This window comes from Hemicordylus capensis, chromosome 1, assembly GCF_027244095.1.
Source record: "Hemicordylus capensis ecotype Gifberg chromosome 1, rHemCap1.1.pri, whole genome shotgun sequence".
Lineage (NCBI taxonomy): Eukaryota > Metazoa > Chordata > Lepidosauria > Squamata > Cordylidae > Hemicordylus > Hemicordylus capensis.
In genome coordinates, this window is record NC_069657.1 from 354,639,447 (window position 1) to 354,645,794 (window position 6,348).

Genomic DNA, 6,348 nt, shown 5'->3' on the forward strand with positions numbered 1-6,348 from the left:
GTTAGAGGAGTTTTCCAGTGAGCCTTCCTCATGCCTTTCACCCCTTCTGCTCCTGGACATGTTCTAGATGTTAGTGACTAGAATATTTAAACATCTGGTATGAAGGGTAGGCTATACCATAGCAATGATATTAATTACCTGATCACATGTGCAAATAATCATGATGTCCAACATCATGTGCAGCCCGCTATCAGCAGTAGTGACTCATTGGAGCTGCTGTGCAAATGGAAAAGTCTAGTAATGGGGCTACTGCAAAATGACAGCTGTCTGGAAGCGCTTTAAAGTCATTCCACAGAAGACTGTTGGGCCTGCCTTTCAAGTTGCACAGCAGCCCCAATAGCTGATGGAGAACACAATGATGTGCATCATGCACTTAACAGAAATAACATTTTAAATACTTGATATCTATCTATTTATCTCTCCTAGGCATACCCGTCGCTAATCCCATGCGTGGCAGCTCTCATGAGAGTTTGAGAGCAGCTGCTGGTTAGCAATGGGGACAGGGGAGAAAATAGGGATGCCAGCCAGTGGCGGTGGCAGGCTGCCCAGCCAGCTGCGGTGGTGGCCCAGCCTGGCTGGCAGGATCAGCAGGCTGCGGTGGCGGCCCGGTCTGGCCTGGCCTGGCCGGTGGGAGCAGGAGGCAGCAGTGGGCTGCCTGGCCGGTGGGAGTAGGTGGCAGCAGGCCAGCCCAGCTGCCATGAATTGGTGGGCGGGCGGGAAGAGGTGGTGGGCCAGCTTTCCGGCTGGGCCGCCAGCCAGAAACCGCAGGCATTTGGGCGTGGGGGGAGAAGAAATGGGCCAGTCGACCCACCAGCCAGCCAGCCAGCCAGCCAGAAACTGGGGGGGGGGGGGTGCGGGGGGGGGAGAAGCGGGCCAGGAGGGCAGCAGAGGCACAGATGCTCTGTGCCTGGCCCAGCTAGTACAGAATAGTTAAGGTATTCTCACTTGAACTGGTTCAATTATGAGGATTTGTGGCTGCCAGCATGAACCAGAATTAAACTTGAACAGCTTCGGTGACATCCGTTTTACAATTGGACTCACTATTCTCTAGAAACAATTCAGAACTACACTAATGATCGAATTCTATTCATGTTTTTAATTTCTATCCCCATCTATTTTATAGGCTCAGGGTGACTTACAGCATTTTTCAAACAGTCCTGTTCCCCAAGGGGCTCAGAATCATAAGCAAACCAGAACCACAACAAATTCATTTCCAAGTGAGGATGAGGATGTCTCTTGATCTCTGCCCCAGATGGAAGTAGATGTTAAGTCACAGCTCCTACAATGTTGCTCCTCTTTATCTGCAGTGGTGGGCTCCAGTGTTCCCTGTAACAGGAACTCCCAGATGTTGTTGACTACAACTCCCATAATTCCCAGCTAAAGGCCATTTCAGCTGAGGATGCTAGGAGTTGTAGTCAAAAACAGGGAATACTGGTGGGCTCTCCTTTGCTGGAGGTCTTCAAGCAGAGGCTGGATGCCCACCTATCAGGGAGGCTGTAGAACAGTGTTTCTCAATGATTTTGGAGTCATGGACCAGTACATTTTTCGGGCACAATTTCCCAGAAAGCAGTTAGTAAAGGGGTCATCCCCCTTGCTGCCACCCCTACCCCTAGTGATGTTATGTGCAAAGGGGATGGGGGCCAGGGTCCACAGAGCCCAGGCAAGCTCTCCGGGGCTCATTTCTAGGCAAGGAGCCCAAGCTGCTGGATAATGTTCATTTCGCTTCCTCAAAATGAACATCATCCAGCCATGAGGGCTGCCTGGGAATGAGCTTCAGAGAGCTCCTGGTGGTGGGCCCCGCCACCCTGAAATGGTGGTGTTGTTTTTTTGCGTGGGGGTGTGATCTTTATTAGTGATGCCTCATGGACCGATACCCAATGCCTCATGGACCGGCACTGGTCCGTGGACTGGTGGTTGAGCAACATTGCTGTAGCAGATTCCTGCACTGAGCATGGGGTTGGAGTAGAAGATCTCCAAAGTCCCTTCCAATTCTGGCAGTCTATGTTTCCATGAACAGCAGCACCAACTATATGCGCACCTATCTGGAAGTAAGCCTCACTGAACACACTGGCCATTATCCAGACTAATGCTTTGCTGGTGTGCCAGGTTTTCTATCATGCAGGGGTGTGTGATATTTGTAGCGATCCCTCTTTCCCTCTGTAGCAACTTGTAAAGTAAAGGTAAAGTATACCATTGAGTCTGTGTCAACTCCTGGCAACCACAGAGCCCTGTGGTGGTCTTTGGTAGAATAAAGAAGGGCTTTACCATTGCCATCTCCCGCGCAGTATGTGATGATGCTTTTCAGCATCTTCCTATATCGCTACTGCCTGATATAGGTGTTTCTCATAGTCTGGGAAATATACCAGTGGGGATTCGAACCCCTGGCTTGCTAGTCAAGTCATTTCCCGCTGAACCATTAGGTAGCTGCAGCAACTTATACCTTCCAAAAATATGTCCCTGGGACCCTCAGTTTAGGAGGCACATATGGCTACAGAGGGAAGGGGGATTTTTTTTTAAAGCTCCCCCTAGGTGACAGAAAGCCACTGGCTCATCAGTGCAGTGTTAGTCTGGACGTTGGCCAATGTGGCATACTTCTGATTAAATGTGCACTTTCCCCTGAGAATATTTATAGCTGATGGGAAGTAAGCAAGTAAGTTTCCTTTTAACAGAAAAAGCCTAAGGAGGTCATGGAGTCCTTGGACCCTTCCTTCCTTCGCTTGCCCTCCTGCATGTGTTGTTCTGTATGGAGGATCCCACTATTGCTAATCCCTCTCCTCAGCCCACACCCTCTTGCATACAGGAATCTGTGTTTACATGAGGAGTGTGTGACTGACTGGTGGATGCAGGCTACAGAATGGATCATGTCTACATTTAATTAACAAGTTCAAGGAATGGGAATCTACTAGGAGGGACACAACTGCAACAAGAAAGTTGCTTCAATCTTAGGAGAGTCTGTGCAATATTGTAGAAGATAATGTAGCAAGCGATGACAGTAAATTAGCTTTCCTTGTAACAACACCAATTATTTATGAAGTTAATGTCATTTTTCCAGTAGTTAAGTACCAAGCTTAATGGAGAAGGAGGGGAAATATCACAAGGATCAACAAGTCATGGAACATTTCAAAGGAATATAAGCACAAGAAAGAACTATCTGTACAAAGGAAAAAGATGATCCAGTAAAAGTCAATTTCCATTTGTCTTAGCTGTGGCGGTGGGGGGGGGGGTTGCTGAAGAATCCTCCTTAGACACTTTCTACACCCTACAGACATTTTGTCAGCTTTCCACCTAGTTTCTAGTTCTGTCATGTTACTCTTGTAACTTATTAACATTCCTGTTTACACTGATTACTGTTTTCTATCGTCTTTCACTTATAATCATTTTGCTATTAAAACACACAGCCCTCAGACAGTAAGCATGCACTCTCCTGTGGCAAAATGCTTGGTAGAGGACCTCCAGACAATTTTAATAGAAGAGTTGGGTTGAGGTACAGCAATCTGTCAGGCTCTGGCAGCCATGGAAGCAACATAATTCAGTATAGCTTGGCAAAGACAGTCCTGCACCCTACTATGGAAAGGTCAAACCTTTGTCATACTGCCAGGGCTGGCTTCCGCAAGAGGAGAGCTGGTCTTGTGGTAGAAGCATCACTTGTCCCCTTAGCTAAGCAGGGTCTGCCCTGGTTGCACATGAATGGGAGACTAGAAGTGTGAGCACTGTAAGATATTCCCCTCAGGGGATGGAGCCGCTCTGGGAAGAGCAGAAGGTTCCAAGTTCCCTTCCTGGCATCTCCAAGATAGGACAAGATTTTTTTTATAGGGCAAGATTTTTTTATTGAACCAACAAACTACCAAAGCATACAGTACGTTGCCAAAGCACTAATATATACAAAGTGGTTGTTTGTACATGGTATATCTACAAAGATTTAAACACAAGGATTTGGAAACACACAAAGTTATGAAGTATATGCAGGTAGTACTGTAACTCGGGGTGGGGGATTACAAGGCACATCAGGTAATGGGGGGGGGGGTACGTCCAACGTCCATTTCCACAATTTGTCCCATTGCTGTTTAGAAGAGATACTCATGTCTATTTGCACATAACTATACAAACTTTTCCAGAAGAGATTTACTAGGGCTGAGAGAGATTCCTGCCTGCAACCTTGGAGAAGCTGCTGCCAGTCTGTGAAGACCATAGTGAGCTAGATAGACCAATGGTCTGACTCAGTATATGGCAGCTTCCTATGTTCTATGTTCCTAAGAGCCAAGCTGAGGCAATAATCTCAGGCAGTTTCTTTGGGGTTCTTTTTGGTGGTAGCAGAATATGCCCCTGCCACTCCCCACCCACCATCTACCACCACATGCCTCCAGTCCCCTTTGTTGGCTCTACCCTGGGCAGAAGCCAGTGCTGAAGCTGCCTCACCCCTTGCTGGCCCCACCCTCACCTCCCAAAGTCATGTACTGCACAGGGCACACTGCTGCTGGGCATGCAAGGTACACCCAGCAGGAAACAGCATGGAGTGTGCCGTCAGCTGCTCAGTCTCTCAGTGGCTGGCTGCTATGCTGTTAAGCCAGTGGCGGCGGCTGCTCTGTTCCTCTCCCTTTCTTGCTCCCACTTGTTCCTCTCCCCTCCAAGCATTATACTTGTTTACTTTGTCTCCAGCTGCAGTGACATGTCCTGCAAAACAAATGAGGGTAGCGCCTGAGCCTGAGATGGCAGCATCAGCACTGATTCCTGCCCAACTACTGCAGTGCCAGTTCCGCTGCTCCAGAATCAGAGGCGATCTTTCCCCTGGACCTTGGGGTGCTGGCCCATGGCTTCCTGTCCTGGGGGGCCTCCAAATGTTGGGGGGGCTTCCCCAGAAGTCTGCCACCACCCCACACCCACCCTGCCATTGCCCCATGCCTGCTTCTCCATGGCAGCAATCAGAACTCCCCGGCCGAGGAGGAAGAGCAGCACCCTGGCGGAGGACTGCCAGACTCGAGGGGTGGCTTTTGGGGAGAGGGCCCTGAGGCTGCCTCCGCCACTGCGATGCCCGCACCCACCCAAGCATGCCCTGCCATGACTGGATATGTCGCAAATATCGGAAGGGAAACAAAACTCCCAGGAAATGGAAATGATCTGGGAATGAGTTTGCTTTCAAAACAGAATAGAATAAAATAGAAGTCTCTGTTGAGTATCATACCATGATCCTGGTGCTCAGACAACTGCAGGGCCAGCAATCGCTGCCGATTGAGCACTTCCTTGTGAGCAAACCCCATGGGTTTTCCTCCTCAGTCAAAGCACACATGTTGGGAGGAGGAGGAGCGGGACCGTTTGGCAAGATGAGTCATGCTTTTTGTTTTGGAATCAGTGTGGCTTATACTTATTTATTTATTTATTTATTTATTTATTTGATTTCTATACCACCCTTCCAAAAATGGCTCAGGGCGGTTTCCACAGAGAAATAATAAATAAATAAGCTTACTTCTGAGGAGGCCCCACTTCATGCAGCCAAGAGGCCTCCAGGAGCTGAGGCTATGGCAACATGTTGCAGGGCAGCCTGATGGGGCAGAGCACCCCCATGCACCATGCTCCTGGCTTGGGATCCCCACCCTTAAAAACATACCCCCAGCATCTGCCCCCCTCACTTCTTTTCCCCATCCTCCAGAAAAGAAACGATCTGGCTGCTGCGCCTCAGCCTCTCCGGCGCAATGGAGCTGCACGTCCTGTGCGGGGTCCTCTACTGGCTGTTCTTGCTGCTCTCCTTCCTGGCAGGTTTTCTTTTCTTTAAAAAAAAGTTAAAGGGGGGCTCACAGTGTGTGTGGGTGTGTGTGCTCTGAAGCCCTTCAGGTCCAGGGCCCAAAATTACATAGGTGGGCCACTGTCCAGAATGTGACAGTAAGAAAGCTTATGGAGGCTAGCCATTGCTCAAGTATTACATCTACCCTGCAAGAGCTTCACTGGTTACCTGTGTGCTTCCAGACTACATCCAAAGTGCTGGTCTTGATCTTTAAAGCTCTACCTAGTTTGGGGCCAGGTATCTGTAGGAACGCATTTGCCCATATGAACCTGTCAGGGCCCTCCATTAGCATTTCAGTCCTGGCTCATGGCCCACCACTGACTCAGATTCCAGTTGGCAGGGCCTTTTTGGTCCTGGCCACTTGGCTTTGGAACACCCTTTGGGAAGAGCTTAAGTGTGCTCCCTGTCTCAGGGTTAAAAAAACCAAAACATTTAGACCCATATTTCTGAATGTTTTAAAAGTGTTTTATCTGCACAGTGTTCAAGAAGAATTCACCCTAAAGTTCACCTTTGCTTTGAAATGAGCACTACAAGTCCTGAGATATTTCCAGGCATAAAGATACACTAGCCTG